We start from the raw sequence: 16,797 nt of genomic DNA, 5'->3' as shown, positions 1-16,797 counted from the left end.
GTAATTAAAGGTAATGAAAAGAACACTGGGAGGTGCCTTGGATAAAGTTGCGTGGGTGTGTGCTCTAATGTGTGTTGGGCTTTCTCTAGCATGAAAGACACAGCAAACTCTAAGCTGGGATTCTCTAGTGTTAGGCTCTTGGCCCTGCCCAAAGGAGCAGATTCTGGATTTTTTAATTTTTTTGGATTCTGGTTTTTTTTTAACTTTAAATTTTTTTTATTATTTATTTTTTTTTATTAAACCATAGCAGTGTACATTAATACTATCGTGGTGTACAGTGTACTGTTTCTGTATACAATTTGAAATACTTTCATCCAACTGGTTAACATAGCCTTCATGTCTTTTTCTTAGTTATTGTGCTAAGACATTTATATTTATATTGTATATTAGTTATTGTGTTAAGTTCATTTATAGGATGAACTATAGGCGTGCTCCCATCAATCACCCTCCCTCCACCCACCCTCACCCTACTCTCCCTTCCTCTCCTCTTCCTCTCCTCTCTTCCCATATTCCTGGGCTAAAATTGGGTTATAGCTTTCCTATGAAAGCTATAAATTAGTTTCATAGTAGGGCTGAGTACATTGGATACTTTTTCTTCCATTCTTGGGATACTTTGCTAAGAAGAATATTTTCTAGCTCCATCCATGTAAACATGAAGGAGGTAAAGTCTCCATCTTTCTTAATGTCTGCATAGTATTCCATGGAGAGACCATGAGACCTTCTAAGTATTGGGCTCTGAATCCTGGAAGTCAGCCTCTGGCCAGGGAGGCATGTGTCACTGTGTCTGGTCCACAACTTGGTCTTCTGGTCTTCTGCTTTCTCCTGCTTTCTGGCCTAGTGAATCTGCACTGCTTGGTTAGACCATCCATACCTCCAACCAGATTTTCAAATAAGTCTTTTTCTGTTGTTTTTCCAGTTGTACTAAATGGGAGGGGAGCTCCAAATTAGCAAGTCAGCAATTGCTGGAAACCAAGTACAGTCTACAATTCTATATGACAATGTTACATAGCAAGAGAGAATCTCCAGAGGACTGGCTACTTAAGTATGTTAACTTGGAGGGAATAAAGAGAAAATGAGTCCCAAACAGCCAAACCACAGACCTTTGTCTGCTCCACTCACATCTAGGTAGCTACCTAACCGTTTGACCAAGATTTCCCTGGAACCGTTCCATTTGATTGTCTCCTAAAGGGCTTGTTGTTCAATTCAAAAATCTTAAAGAGTGGAGCCAGCTTTCAACAGAAGCTCCTGTCCAGAGGGAGAGATAATGGCTAGAAAGATCCCAATAAAGCTGAAGGTCAGGAGCTGAGCTGAGAGAGAAGATTGATAATTGCATGTCATCCCTGCTGAGGCAAGCTGTCACTCCAAGGAAGCAAACTTCAGGTACAGAAGTCATCGCAAAGAGGACGTGGGTTCATCCCCTTTCCCAAGAGAGTGGCTTTTTGTGTGCTCTCTCCAAGTGAGCAGGGAACTGAAGACCTCCCGTCTCACCCCACGGGAGAGAGTCACTGGAGTCTGGGACTCCTTCTCCAGAGAGACCCTGCTGTGGGCCTGGGTATTCTTCTGCCCAGCATGAAAGTTGAACAAATATTTTCCCCGCCATTTGGAACTTCCAGTCCATCCTTCCATCCTCGCCTGGCAGTCTAGAAGCCCAACCTCTGCAGAGACTAGAATGTCCACAGTGTTTTGCTACCACTGGATATTGCAGGGGCCACAGCAGCGCAGCTTGAAACAGTGAATCCAGCAGCAGTGCAGAAAGGCACAGGGTGGACGGTGTCTGGCCTGGCTGGGCGAATGGTACATACCAAGAGAGAAATTCCACAGTATTGGCTACTTAAGTGTGTTAACTTAGAGTGACTGAAAACAAAATGGAGGCTCTTTTCTGTGCCTTGGAGGTGATCAGATACCTCAGGATGAAGCTGAGGATTTCCTTCCCAGCCACTGGCTGCCAGAAACTCATTGAAGTGGACGATGAACGAAACCTTCCGACTTTCTATGAGAAGCGCGTGGCCACAGAAGTTGCTGCTGATGCGCTGGGTGAAGAATGGGAGGGTTATGTGGTCCTAGTAAGTGGTGGAAAAACAAGTTTTCCCAAGAAGCAGGGTGTCTTGACCCATGACTGGGTCTGACTGCTGCTGAGTAAGGGGCTTTCCTGTTATAGACCCCGGAGAACTGGAGAAAGGGAGCGTAAGTCTGGGCAGGGTGGCACTGTGGATGCCAATCTGAGCATTCTCACCTTGGTTATTGTAGAAAAAAGGAGAGAAGGATATCCCTGGACTGATTGATGCTACAGTATCTTAATGTCTGGGGCCCAAAAGAGCTGGCGGAATCTGCAAAGTTTTCAGTCTGTCCAAAGATGATGATGTTCACTGATACGTTGTGGGAAAGCCCCTTAAACAAACAAGACGAGAAACCGAGGACCGTCAGTGTCCTGTAACTCTCCGTGTCCTGCAACATAAACGCTGGTGGTGTACTGCTGTGAAGAAACAGAGGACTAAGAAAAATAAGGAAGAGGCTGCTGAATATGCTAAACTTTTGGCCAAGAGAATGAAGGAGGCCAAAGGAAAGCTCCAGAAACAGATTGTGAAGAGACTGTCCTCTGTGAGAGCTTCTACATCTAAGTCCGAATCCCGTCAAAAATAAGATTTTTTGAGTAACAAATAAGATCATATCTTCAAAGAAAAACAAAATGGGAAATAATATCCATCTATCCCAGAATTAATTTTTTTTTTTTTTGCACTTTTTTTTGGCCAGGGCTGGGTTTGAACCCGCCATCTCTGGCATACGGGGCCAGCGCCCTACTCCTTTGAGCCACAGGCACCGTCCCCACCATGATTAAATATTATGTCAATAAATGATAACTTCTAAGAAAAATATCCATGTCTATAACTTATATACATAGATGCAACGTGGGAGGACGGTATGGAGACGCTTCTCATCACCTTCACTCCACGAGCCACAGAGTATGAAATGAGAAGCAGAGATCGGAAATGTGTTAGGAGGCTCTGTGAGAGAAAGGAGCGGGAGTTCACAGTCTGCATGAGCCACTCAGAACCAAGAGTCTCTTGTGCGTCCTTATGAGAATGGAGTTACCCCTCTGCTGGCTGAGCGCTGCTCGCTGCTCTGCTCCTTGGGGCTGTGATGAGCCAGAAGACATCCTCAGGTGTGGAAGGGGCTGGAAATATGGCTTTGCTCCATCTGACCTTTAGGGATTCCGCTGCAGTGTCACTTCTCTGTATTCTTAGTGGAGTTGAGGATAAAGAGACAGGCAGACTGGCACAAAGTCCACTGCCTGGTCAAGTGGCCATTTGCCCTGGATCAGACGAGGTTAAGGGAAGAGAGGAGGCTGCTGGGAACCAGCAGGAAGGCCAAGAAAGTGCAGGTGACCATAGAGGTCGGAGGCTGGAGACCCAGTGACTCAGCTCTGCTATTTCCCCTGAGCCCCAGGGTCCAGGGAAGGTCCTCATCACCAGGGAATTTTAGGTGTCGTGACCATCTCTGGACTCCATGTGCCCTGATCTTCCATGAGGATTCTAAACAGTGGAGATTAGGTACCCAGGGCACCCAGAACCTGAGTCTTATATTGGATTACCTTTATTAAAAATATTAGCCCTTTAGGTTTTGATTTAAAAAAAAGTTTCTTAATCTTAGTTTACTTGTTATTTCAGAATCCTCTCATCCTTTGAGTTTGTGCAATTTTCAACCCTGAAATCACCGCACAGTTTTGTTATAAAGTAATGAAATCAGGTTTGAAGACATTATCCTTCCACTTTATTCATTTCTTGCAAGTCCAATTAAATATTAAATCGAACAATCAGACAGAATTAATTAACATGTAGGGACTAGGTGTGTGTGGACTGATCCTCCCAGTTGTCTGTACTGGAGGAGGAAGGGGCATAGTCTCGTTCACGGGTGAGAACAGCAAGGTGGCAACATTCAGGACATTGTTCCTGGGTGTCCTAGACACTGAAGGGAGACCCTTGCTGCAAACAGACATATAGGAGAGTGACCAGAAGGTCCCATACTGTCTCTTCCTTCTCTCCTGTGTCCTGGGCTTAACTCCCCAATCTCAACTGAGTAGCATACTGAGAAGGTATTCAAGACCCCTGGGGCCCCTCTCCCACATGGCCCCTCACGTGGTCTTTTCTCCTCACTAGAACTCAGGAAGGGTCTACTCTGTAAGTACCAGCATGGAAAGAGTGGCTGGGGAAGCCCATCCCGTGCCTCTCCTGTCTGTGATCCTGCTCTTAATACCGTCTCCTCCTGGGGGCTTTGCCTGGGCCTCTTTACTGTGATTCTCCAGGAGTGACAGGGTCCCTGAGACTGATGCGCTGCTCACATCTTAAAATATGATGCTGGGGCCTGATGCCAGCAAGGGGGAGGCAATAGGAGGCAGCTTGTGGTGCAGTGGCCTTTGAGATTTGGGGGTGGGGGGATGGGAATGGGCTGTCTATGATGCTCAAGGTACCAAGACAGACAGTGGCTGGGCTGAATCTGGTCATTGTCATTTTCTCCACAGCTTGAGAGCTGCCTGTGTGGACCAGTGAGACAGTAATTGTTCTCTCGTCTGTGTCGCCTGACTTCTTTCCCCACAGCTGCTCAGCTGGTGAGTCTGTCTCTTTCTCTTTCCTGCAGAATGTGTGGGAGGGTGTGGGGAGAGGGGTGCACTCCAGGATCCCCCAGAACCTCCTCCAATATACCCAACATCCAGGCTGCAGGTGCCCTTCCCTGGGTCAACCTGCCTTTTCTCAGCATGAAAATGTTACAGTGTTTCCCTTGTTCCTTACTCACCCTGTAGCCATCCTGCTCCATTAGTTATTGTTCTCATTTCCTTTCCTTGAACAAGCGGTAAAATACTATCAAGTATTCAGAAAAGATGGAGGTTAGAGTCTCTCCTTGGAGTCTGAGTATGTGCTGGGCAGACGGTGGAAGGGCGGAGGGGGGAAGGGCAGGGGGAGGAGGCAGGTGCTGAGTGGGGAGCAGCCTCACTGTGCTCAGTAAAGTTCCTGCCTATTTGTCTGGGTCCCTCCTGGTGCTGGGACTTGTCCCTGTTCTTTAGGTGGCAGGTGCTGCTCCAGGTCAGAGCCTCACACACCTCCAGGCTGAGCCATTCTCCAAACCCATGGAGGTCAAGGGCTGAGCATGGCAGGTCAATCCTGGCCTCAGTTCCTCTCCTTTGTGTGTATTTTTATATTTAGATTCGATCCCTCTCATCAGGGCTTTCCATGAGTACTACTTTGTAGGAGGGCTGAGATCCTTGGGGTCTGGCGGTGCTGTGTCTCTGTAAAGGCCCAGGGCAGCCTCTCCACATGGCAGAGCCTCAGATGTCCCAAGTTGGCTGTTCCCCCCTTTGCCCTCTCTCCTGCTTTGTTTTAGAATATTCCTCTTTGTTTCCACATTTTTTGTGGTAAGCCAAGTTTTGGAATTAGCATAGGGAAGAGATTATGTTAGTTCCGTGACGTAATATGTAGAGTCTTAGCAATTCTTCTTCTTTTTTTTCTTTAATACTGTAATCTTTATTTTCAATTCATAAAACATTACAGTTTTGTGAGGCAAATTACAGACACATACACTAGACAAAATCAAAACCCAAACATCACTCTTTAATAATTAGGGGGAAGCTAAGCAATCTCAGTGTCATGACTTCGCAGGCACTGACCATATTATCTCAACATAAATAACAACATCCAGCCCTCTCTAGAATTGGGCATAAGGTCTAGTCTGCCATGTGTGATGGGTGACATAAAAATCTGAACTCGTAACCAATTTCTATGTGAGTCCATTGTCTTACCAGACGTCTGCGTTTAAAGGGCGGTTTTCTTTCTTTTTTTTTTAGGGTTAAAAGTGTAATTTTATTTAGATGTTACTCTTACATAATCTATAGTAAGATATACAAACAGATAAAAATTGTTTAACACGTGGTTTTGTTTTTTAATATCACTTTAAATTCAATTCATGGGTATCATATACAGCCCATGTGCCAAAGATTCAAAAAGATTCAAACCCTCCCTGCTCTAAGTTTATCAATTCTTTGCAAATCAAATGATGCAAAATTAAGTATTAATTTTCAATGCCCAACAGTGAAATACAGCTCCTCTTCTTTGTTTTTTATTGTTCTTATTAATTTTCAACATGTCCAACATTATTACTAATAGAAATGGTAATCCGATTGTGCAGTTCTCAGAAAACATTTTCAAGCTGATTTTCAGTAATAGGAGCAATTACATCAGTTATCTTAGCTGACAAATCTTCTGAAGATTGAGGTTTGGTTGAATAAACATTATTTTTCACATGTCTGCATAAAGAGAAAACCAATGGAGCCAAATCTGGAGAATGTGGAGGCCAAGAGTGTGGTCCAGCTCTGCCAATCCGTCTGTTGGGGAGTTTCTCATGTAGAAACTGTCTCACGTGCAAAGTGACAAGGAGCACCGTCTGGTTGGAACACTGTATTCTCTATCAGTCCTAATTGTTTAAGCTGAGGAATAAACTAATTTTTCAGCATTTCTAAATAGCTATCACCAGTAACCATACACCGTTCAAAAAAGAATGGTCCTATGACTTTTTTTCCCTAAAGCGCACCGCATGTTAACTTTTGGGAAAATCTCTTTCATGTTCAACAGACTTATTTCCAGTTTCCCAAATACAGCAATTATGCCTGTTGACTTTGCCACTAATGTGGAATGTTGCTTCATCAGAGAACATGAAATTACTCAGAAAGGCATTATCGTTGCTAAGTTTTTCATTGAACAGGTGACAAAGTTAGTCATGCACGATAATCCATGCAGCCTACCAGACCATGGCTTATCATTGACAGAACCTGTTTCCTTAAATTTTTCATCCACTTGGATATGGAATTTCTGTGTGGTGCTGCTTTCCTGTAACGGGTTCTAAATCTTCTTGAGACAGCAAGTGTAAATTTTAGTTCAACCATCCAAAGAACACAGTTTACTTTCTCATCTAGGGAAGCCATGGGTCAACAATAATTCCCAGGAGTTACTGGCTGGAAGAATTAGTGAATTCAGACCTCAGGAGGGATGGCTGTGGATCACTCTCCTGTCCTAACTGTTCTTTCTTTCCTTTTTTTTCATAGCTCACAGTAACCTCAAACTTGCTGGGACTACAGGTACCTGCCACAATATCCAGGTATTTTTAGAGATGGGGTCTTGCTCTTGCTCAAGCTGATCTTGAACTTCTGACTTCAGACAATCTACCCGTGTAGGCCTCCCAGAGTGCTAAGATTACAGATGTGAGCCACCACGTCCGGCCTGTCTTAGCGGTTCTTGATGAACATGCTGTGATCAGTCGGGGCCTGGCAGGAAAGAGCTTCAGGAACTATAACAGGAAGCTGTTGTGATCTCTGAGCTGGAAGTGACAAGGAAAGGAGCAGTGTGGGGAACCTGCAGCCTCTGTGCCTCAGTGAGGGGCAGCCCAGGGTGTTTCATGGGTTAGGGAGAGGAACTATGGTTACGGAATAAAAACCCTGAATTACTGCTGCTGATCTGCTGATAGTTCATAGCAGAAGAGTTTATGGAGAGCTAGAATACCCACCACAGACAGCCTGATCGGGTGCCCACACCTGTGATAAAGTCTGCTGCCTTTGGCAGACCCCTCCATGGCTGTTCCCCTTCCTGGACTTCATCCTTCTGTCTCTGCTGGAGCTGTGCTGGGTCTCAAGCCCTCTCTTCCCAGTCCCATTATTAAGGGTGGGGTGAGGTTGGCAGCTCCCCTCTCATGCTGGTGCTTTACAACAGAGCCTTGTTATCTCAGTGGTGCCGTGATCCCAGGAAGGGGACAGGAAAGGGAGTGAAAGGCATCACTGTGGGCTTCAGCATCATGCCCCAGGGGCTCTCCTGTTTTGGGGGGGCTTCCTTTATATAAAGAAGAGGCAAATGGATGAGGGCAGTTAGGGAGCCATGATGAGGACATCCTGACCCCCCTTTCATGGACTGTACTTATTAAAAATATCAGTATAAACCCTCCCCCCTCTGCTCCAGGGGAGGTTTCTGCCTCTCTCAGTGCACCTTGGGATACTCGCATTGCCATTTCAAGGAGTGTCTCCCTGACCAAATACCCATCTGACAGCAGCCTCAGGGCACTCACACCTGGCAAGTGGCTCCAGAATCAAGAACGCTGTAGGGCTGAGCCCGCATGGTCAGTGGGAAATCTGGAAGGGCGGTGTTATCTCATCCCCTGCCCAGACATCTGTAATCCTGATTCTGTGGATCTTTTCTCTTCCCTGTGCCAGATATGCGTCACCTTCAGTGAGATCTTCTTTCCCCCTTGTTTCTGCCAAGCACATGCCCTTCCCTGTGCTCTCAGCCAATTAGGGGCCTTGGAAGTCTCGATGTCCATTGTCCTTTCACTCTTTCCTTCTTGAGGTGTCTGGCTTCCTTAAGATAATCCTGATCAGTCCGTCCAGGTATCTGTGGGTCACCCAGTCTCTTGGCTCATGTGGGGGTCCCTGGAGTTGGTAGCAGACATCACTGTCTATCCACAACTACTGATCATTTGGGAGCATGGCCTGTTAGGCACCCCCTCAGTTTGGCAGTTGGACTTTACTTGGGGTGTCCTGAGGATAGTCCCTCCTCCCAGGATGCAGCAGTGGAGCCATGCAGCGAGTAGCCCAGCCCCCAGCCCTCTGGGGAGTGGGGGGAAGTTGGTATTGGAGTGATGATCTCCCTCAGGCCATGGTCAGCCAATGCTGACGCCCAGGGACTGTACCCCTTGAGAGCCCCCACCCCTAAGGAGGGCACAGAAAGGAGACATCACCCCAGGATTTGCCCTTGGGGCACTGTCTCTGCTGGTGGGCAACAGACCCATGAGGGAGGAAGTCGTGTGGAAGGTTGTGGTTTGGAATCCTCCTGGCTGCTCCCTGGACCCACCCAGCTCTGCCCTCCTGGATCCCCTCTGAGATCTCAGCTCTTCTCTCAGCACACGCTGAGTATTTGATCCAGGTAGTTAGTCTTTGGCAGCATTTACACTGGGTTTGGGCTGCACATTCCAACAAGCCAGCTGTGAGAAGACCGTCTCTGGTTCAGGGCCTTGGGTCACGTGCTGCACTGTGCCCTCCCCCTAGCAGCACTGGGGGCCATTCTGCACCTCACATTCCAGTGCAAACCCATAGGGAGAGGTTCAGAGAGCGGGGTGGTGATAGTCCTCTCCCCACACTGCATGATCTCAGTCTTTTTTCTCTTCTTTTTAATACCCATGAACCTCAATGATCAATTACCTAGGGTGCTATGAGGTGCAACTTTGGAAAGCAAGGGAAGCCGGGGTGATACTCCCACTGCCCAACCCCAGTTCACACTGGGCAGAGAGAGGCCAGCACTCACACACATGTACATACACACCCACAGTTACACTCATGCACAGTCTAACACTGTGTACACTTATACTGGAGACTGACAGTGTCCCCACACCTTGACACCCATGTCTCCTCCTTGGGGATTTGTGAGGCTCCAGACAGGAGCGCCTGACAAGGAACTGCCCAGAACCATCCTTAGAACAAGGGCTAAGGAAGTGTGGTCTGATGTATCAGATGCAGCGATTCCCGTTCAAGGATTCTGTGGACTGTGCTGCTGAGGGGAAGGTAGAGTAAGGGGAGCTCTGAAGTCTGTACTAGGGTTAGGGGTATAGGCACTGGGAGCTGAGATTTGGGACTAAGCCTAGAGCTGTGGGGGGATGGTGGTATAGGGTGGGATTGAGGGGATCCCTCCAGTACAAATTCTTTTTTTTTTTTTTTTATTAAATCATAGCTGTGTACATTAAGGCAATCATGGGGTACAATGTGCTGGTTTTATATACAAGTTGAAATTTTTTCATCAAACTGGTTAACATAACCTTCACTGTATTTTCTGTTCCTTCTTTATTTTTTTAAATTAAATCATAACTGTGTACATTAATGCATTCATGGGGTACAATGGCCTTCATACAATTTGAAATGCTTTCATCAAACTGGTAAACATAGCCTTCATGGCATTTTCTTAGTTATTGTTTTAAGACATTGATATTCTACATTTAGTAAATTTCACATGTACCCTTATAAGATGCACCACCAATTACCCTCCCTTCACTTATCCTCCCCTCCCCTTCCTCTTCCCTTTCCCCATATTCTTGGGCTATAATTGGATTACAGTTTTCATATGAAAGGTATTATTGGTTTCATAGTAGGGCTGAGTACATTGGATACATTTTCTTCCATTCTTGAGATAGTTTGCTAAGAAGAATATGTTCCAGCATCATCCATGTAAACATGTAAGAGGTAAAGTCTCCATCTTTCTTTAAGGTGGCATAATATTCCATGGTGTACATATATCACAATTTATTAATCCATTCATAGGTCACTGGACACTTAGGCTTCTTCCATGACTTAGCAATTATGAATTGGGCTGCAATAAACATTCTGTTACAAATATCTTTGTTATAATGTGATTTTTGGTCTTCTGGTTATATACCTAGTAAAGGGATCATAGGATCGAATGGCAGGTCTATTTTTAGATCCCTAAGTGTTCTCCAAAAATCTTTCCAAAAGGAACATATTAGTTTGCACCTCAACTCTAATGGAGTTTCGTCAAGACACATTGTGATGAACCTGTCCAAAGTCAAGACAAAAGAAAAGATTTGGCAAGCTGCCAGATATAAGCGCCAATTGACCTACAGGGGCAAATCCATCAGGGTCACTGCAGACTTCGTTAATGAAACTTTTCAAGCCAGAAGACAATGGTCATCTACCTTTAATCTATTTAAACAGAACAATTTCCAGCCCAGAATTCTATATCCCACTAAGATAAGCTTTAAAATTGATGGAGAAATCAAATCTTCTACTGATTCTATTCTACTGATATACAAACATTGAGGAAATTTGCCACAACAAGACCAGCTCTACAGGAATTACTTCAACCTGTTCTACCCAGTGACCATCACAATGGATCAACAGCAAAGTAAGAACTCAGAAATTAAAGGACAGAACCTAACTTCCACAATGATGCAAAAAATAATACTAAGCAATGGACTCTCACAAAATAAGATGAATAGAACGCTACCACGTTTATCAGTTATCTCAAAAAATGTCAATGGCTCGAATTCCCCACTGAAGAAGCATAGATTGGCTGATTGGATTAAAAAACACAAGCCGTCCATTTGCTGTCTGTAGGAAACACACCTGGCATCACTAGACAAATTAAAACTCAGAGTTAAGGGTTGGAAGACAATTTATCAGGCAAATGGAATTCAGAAGAAAAGAGGGGTTGCAGTCTTATTTTCAGATACATGTGGATTTAAAGCGACTAAAGTCAAAAAAGACAAAGACGGTCACTTCATATTGCTAAAGGGAAAAATACAATAAGAAGACATTTCAATTCCAGGCATTTATGCACCTAACTTAAATGCTCCCAGATTCTTGAAACAGACTTTAATTAGTCTGAGCAATATGATATCCTATAACACCATAATCATAGGGGACTTTAACTCTCCTCTTATAGAGCTGGACATATCCTCTAAACAGAAATTAAACAAAGATATAAGGGATTTAAAAGAAACCCTAGAACAACAGTGCTTGATAGATCCATGTAAAACACTCCATCCTAAAGCTAAAGAATATAAATTCTTCTCATTGGCCCATGGAACATTCTCCAGAATTGATCATATCCTAGGACACAAAACAACAGGGGGTCCGATATCCATCTGAAAGGAATGTGTCAGAATCTTTGGTGATATTTGGGAAATTTTCATTTATAATATTCTTTAGTATGGCTTCCATTCCTCTGGGGCATTATTCTTCCTCTTCTGGGATACCTCTAACTCATATGTTTGAACACTTCATAAAGTCCCATAATCCTGTCAATGAACCTTCTTCTTTCTCTCTCTTCTTTTCTGCCTCTTTAACTATCTGAGTTATCACAAGAGCTTTGTCCTCTACCTCTGAGATTCTTTCTTCTGCATGGTCTAATCTGTTGTTGATACTTTCCAGTGCATCTTTAAATGCCCTAATTGACTGCTCCAATTCCTTCAGCTCTGCTATATCCTTCCTATATTCTTCATATCTTTCATCTCTTATTTGATTTTGTTTTTGGAGTTCATTTTGGTTATTTTCCACTTTCTCAGCAATTTCCTTCATTGTTTCCATCATCTGTATTTTAAATTCTCCTTCTGTCATTTCTAACATTTCTTTGCAGGTGGAATCCTCTGTAGTACCTACCTCATGGTCCCTTGGGGAGGGGGTTGCTGGTTTTTCATGTTGCCAGGACTTTTCTGCTGATTCTTCCTCATGAGTATTTTCTTTTATCTGTTTCCTTGCCCTAATTTTCCTTTCACTTCCTCTTGTGCTTTAAGTTACTGTGCCTCTGGCTTAAGGTTTGGATGAGTGCTTTTGGTACAGAACCAAAAGGATGAGAAGATTGAAGAGCAAGAAGGAAAAAAAGATTTAAAAAAAAGAAAAAAGAGAAAGGAGAGAGGGTGAGTAAAGGGGAATATTGACAAAAGTAAGAGAGGCACAGAAAGAGGGAGATGGGGTAATAAAGGTGTACAGTAGGGTACTTTGACCCAATCTTATACAGCCCTAACCTCTGAGGGTGCTGGGTTAGGTGGTTCTCTTGAGGTCAGCAGCTCTGCCAGATTGTTCACACAGTACTCCACCTCCACCAAATAGAGAGGAAAGACAAAAAATACTATAATTTAAACCAAAACAAACAGAAAACCTTATGGGATAAAATTGAGGGAAAAAGCAAATAATAGGGGCCAAAACATTAGCAAAAATGAAGTTCTTATTATTCAAGAAGGCAACAATAGAAAATTATATTTAAACTAGAAAAATTAAGAAAGAAAAGAAAGAAAAAAAAGGAAAATATAAAGGGAAAATGTTAAAAAAAAAAAAAAAAGGAAAAAACCCCTCCAACCCAAACCAAATACAAAGCAGTATATAAATCTTGCTGAATATTGTCTGGGTAAGAGGTGATCTTCTGGGGTATGCGATGTTAATCACAATGCTGATACAGCTGTGGTTGAGAACCTAAATCTCTCCTGAGCCTGCTTAAAAGACACTTTAAACCATTCAACTTGGCTAAGCAGAAGCTTTCCCAGGAAAGCACTTGTTGCTGAGATCCTCCTAAAGTAGCTGCCTGTTTATCCAGTGTGCCAAAACTGGTCTCACCCTATGCCCCTGAGGGCCAAGGCTGCAAGGCAGCCTGCTACTGCCAAACACTGAAATCTCCAGTCTTCCTCAGCACCTCAGTCCTGGCCTTTGGCGCTGTTCAGTTACTAAATCATTTGCCCAAGTTCTCCCAGCCCTAGCCTGGCTTTGCAACCCTGAGGGCAGAGCCTGCAGTGGCAGATCTCCCACAATGGCTGCCCCAGGCCCACAACCAAACAATAGCAGCTTCATTCCATCTCAACAGCTCAGTCCAGGGCCCTAGACACCATTCAAAGTCGTCTGCACTCTCCCCCCAGTTCTCCCAAGGTGGTTCAACTGAGTGCCTAAGTCCAAAACAAAACAGAACAGCCCACAGAGAAGGTGTTTCCTCTTTGCAATCTTGCTGCTGTTGTAATTACTGTTGTGGTAGCCACGCCCTCAGATGGAACAAACTTGCAACCACTTGCCAGTTTTCCACTGCTTTTGTCCTCCTCCTGGGGTCCAGAAGTCTCTTGCTGTCTTCCTGTGTCCCCAAATGGATGTTTCTGGGCAGAGCCCACAAGCCAGAGATGCCTGGAGTCTACTCTCCCCAATCTCACCGCGCCCAGTTGCAAAGAAGCTGTTACTTGGCCGCCATCTCCGAGTAGATATTTCATTTAAATTCTGTCAAGAAGATAAACTGCTTCTCTAGGGTTTTTCTTGATGATATATTTAAAATGTGTCAGAGGCTCACTTATCCACTCATGAGAACCCAGTATCTCTCCCAATTTTCTTACTGGGCTTGGAGTCAGCAGGGATGGCTTCCCCTGACTATGATGAATCTAGTGCTTGAGTTCTGAGAGCCTGAGGACTGGGTCACCAGCAAGACTTCATAGGGCCCCTTCCACTGGGGCTTCAGGTTGTCCTCAGGATATTGATTTCTCCAAGTCCTAAGCAGCACCCAGCCTTCAGGAAGGATGCAATGTAAGGGAACATCCACTGGGAACCACAGACTGCTGGGAAGCAAACTCATGAATAGCAGTTAGCGTCAGGCCTGTGGACTGTATACGTCTACTGGCATCTGACTCTGATGAGTGAGCTGTTGGGATCCTGTAGTCTAGAGCTAGAGCACAGGAAGGGTCTCCCATACAGAATTTCAAAAGGGCACAACTTGAGTCTGCTTCTGGGGTCCATTCTTACTCTGAGTAGGGCAATAGGCAGTGCCTTATCCCAGGGATTAGATTCTTTGCAAGTCTTAGAAAAAGATATTGTCTATAGTATAATTCACCATTTCAGTGTTTCCTGTGGACCGTGGTCTCTAAGTGTATGGAGGTTCCAAGTCATACTACAGAGTTGCGAAACGTCCTACATGACCTCGGCCACAAAGGCATCCTGCATGCAAACAAGTACTCCAACCTGAGCAATGACTTCTTTTATTAAGGCCTTCATGGCTTCAGAAGCTCTTTCTTTCCAGCAAAGAGAGGCCTGAACCTAGTTCTTGAAGGTATCCATAAACACACATGGATACTTGAAATTTCCTGCTGCCCTCGGCATCCTAGTGAAATCAGTTTGTCAGTCCACTGTGGGCCCTTCACCCCTGGCCTGAACTCCTTGTGCTAGGGGAAGAGGGCTAGTTTTAGGGTTATTCTGAACACAGAGGACATACTTTTCTCTAACCTCCTAAATGGTCTTTTTGTATGTGGACCAATAAGTATATTTCTGCATCGCTTGTAGGGTAGCATTCCTGCCATAAAGGGGACAATCATGAATATGTTTGACAGAATCAACCACAAGACATTTGGGTACCAGAGCTGTTATTGTCTCATTGTGTATCCACCCACCCTGAGTCATGTGGTTGGGGTCAAATCCCCAGTTAGGTTCAGGGCCGAGATGTACTTCAGGCAGCAAGGGCATCAGTAAAGTGTTGGGCACCTTTTTCCTACTGCTTTATTTGTGGACTGATCTGCCCAATGATTGCTCTTTGCTAGCAAAGTGTGTCTGCGGATGTCCAGGGCAATGCACCATAGATTCTTCCTTGGGAGCTAAAATGCATCGAGCAAGGGTAGGATTTCTTTAGCATGTTCTATTTCCTTAAAACAGGAGGTTGGAAGTCCCCATTCTTTCCAGATGGCCCCATGAGCATGAAAAACAGAAAAAGCAACCTGGATTCTGTGTGCATGGTCACCCACCCTCCTTTACTGTACCTGGGGTCCCCTGACAAAGGCTGTGAGTTCTGCCTTCTGTGCTAAGGTTCCGGGGGGAGTGTTTGTCCTGTAATGTCTGTGGATGGAGTGCTACTGCGTACCCAGGCCTCCATCCTCCCTAACTCATAAAACTGCTTCCATCAGGAAACATCTCTAGAATGGGCTTTCCAGGGATTTGTCTGTCAGACCTGGCTGGATGAAATAAATTTGTGCAATCATTAGTGAACTGTCATACCAGGTGCAGATGGCATTTGAGGAAGTACGATGGTGGGATTAAAAGTAGAGACCACTCTCAATGTTGCACTTGGGTGGACTAAAGGGATGGCCTGAAGTCTGCTGAGCCTCCCAGAAGGTAGCTAATATCTCCCTTTCTGTTCCAGCAGGGGAGCACTCAGTAGAGGGTGTGCACTGTGTTGGGCTGGTCTAATGTCTCTGCTTCTTGAAGCAGGTCACAGTGCCTATAGCAGACTAAAAGCAAGAAGCTCATCCCTTGTGACAACATCCAATTGCTCTGAGAAATAAGCAGTGAATATCTTAATATTTTCTAGGTCCTGAGTTAACACTCTTCAACTCATTCCTTGCCTCACATGCATGAAAGGATAAAAGAGTTTTCTTTGATCTGTTTCATGATATCTAAAAAGGCCTTTGACAACCCCCAGTCCACTCTAAGTGTTCATTGTCTCCACCCCTTGAGGCATTATTATAGAGCCTTAGTGATAGCACATGCCTAAAAATTATAAAATGCTTTCCATTTCCAAGGCACGGATCTATATATATTACAATACACAAAGATATCTTGCTTCCTAGTGTTTCACTAAGGTTTACATCCCTGGGAGTTAAAGTTTCTGGTTAATGTTGTGATACTATATATAAAGTGAGCTCCCCAAAATACACAGGAAGTGTTCATTTGCAAAAATTGTGAGGACATAAAATATGCTCTTTATTAAGAAAAAATAATGTTATCTATTTCCGAAGTTATAATTTAGAAAATGAACGAAGGCTGAATGGAGTCAATAAGTTGAAGAGCAATATATAAAAAACTTATGAATATAAAAACTTAAGATATAAAAACTGGTGACACATTTTATTAACCTGTTTATAAAAACGGTTAAATAGAAAGAAAATAATGTTGTATGAAAAAGTATCTTGCATGGTGAATTTTTTTCTAAAATAAAATGGTTATTTTGAAAAGGAGAAATTTAAGTTCAAGAATGTTGTAGGGCTTGGTGCCTGTGGCTCAAGTGGCTAAGGTGCCAGCCACACACACCTGAGCTGGTGGGTTCGAATCCAGCCCGGGCCCACCAAACAACAATGGCTGCAACCAAAAAATAGCCAGGCATTGTGGTGGGCACCTGTGGTCCTAGCTACTTGGGAGGCAGAGACAGGAGAATCACTTGAGCCCAGGAATTGGAGATTGCTGTGAGCTGTGATGCCACGGCACTCTACTCAGGGAGAAAGCTTGAGGCTCTGTCTCAAAAAAAAAAAAAAAAT

At 44.4% G+C, this 16,797-nt stretch overlaps 2 pseudogenes; one reads left to right on the top strand and one right to left on the bottom strand.

Annotated features, from left to right (window-relative positions):
- The window catches only part of LOC100955318, a 315,223-nt pseudogene that overhangs the window by 123,605 nt on the left and 174,821 nt on the right, over window positions 1–16,797 (bottom strand).
- Window positions 1,903–2,640, top strand: LOC100959426 (annotated as a pseudogene).

The sequence above is a fragment of the Otolemur garnettii genome, unplaced genomic scaffold (assembly GCF_000181295.1).
Source record: "Otolemur garnettii isolate 467f Iridium unplaced genomic scaffold, OtoGar3 scaffold00031, whole genome shotgun sequence".
In the NCBI taxonomy this organism is placed as follows: Eukaryota; Metazoa; Chordata; class Mammalia; order Primates; family Galagidae; genus Otolemur; species Otolemur garnettii.
This window is presented reverse-complemented; position numbering and strand designations above follow the sequence as displayed.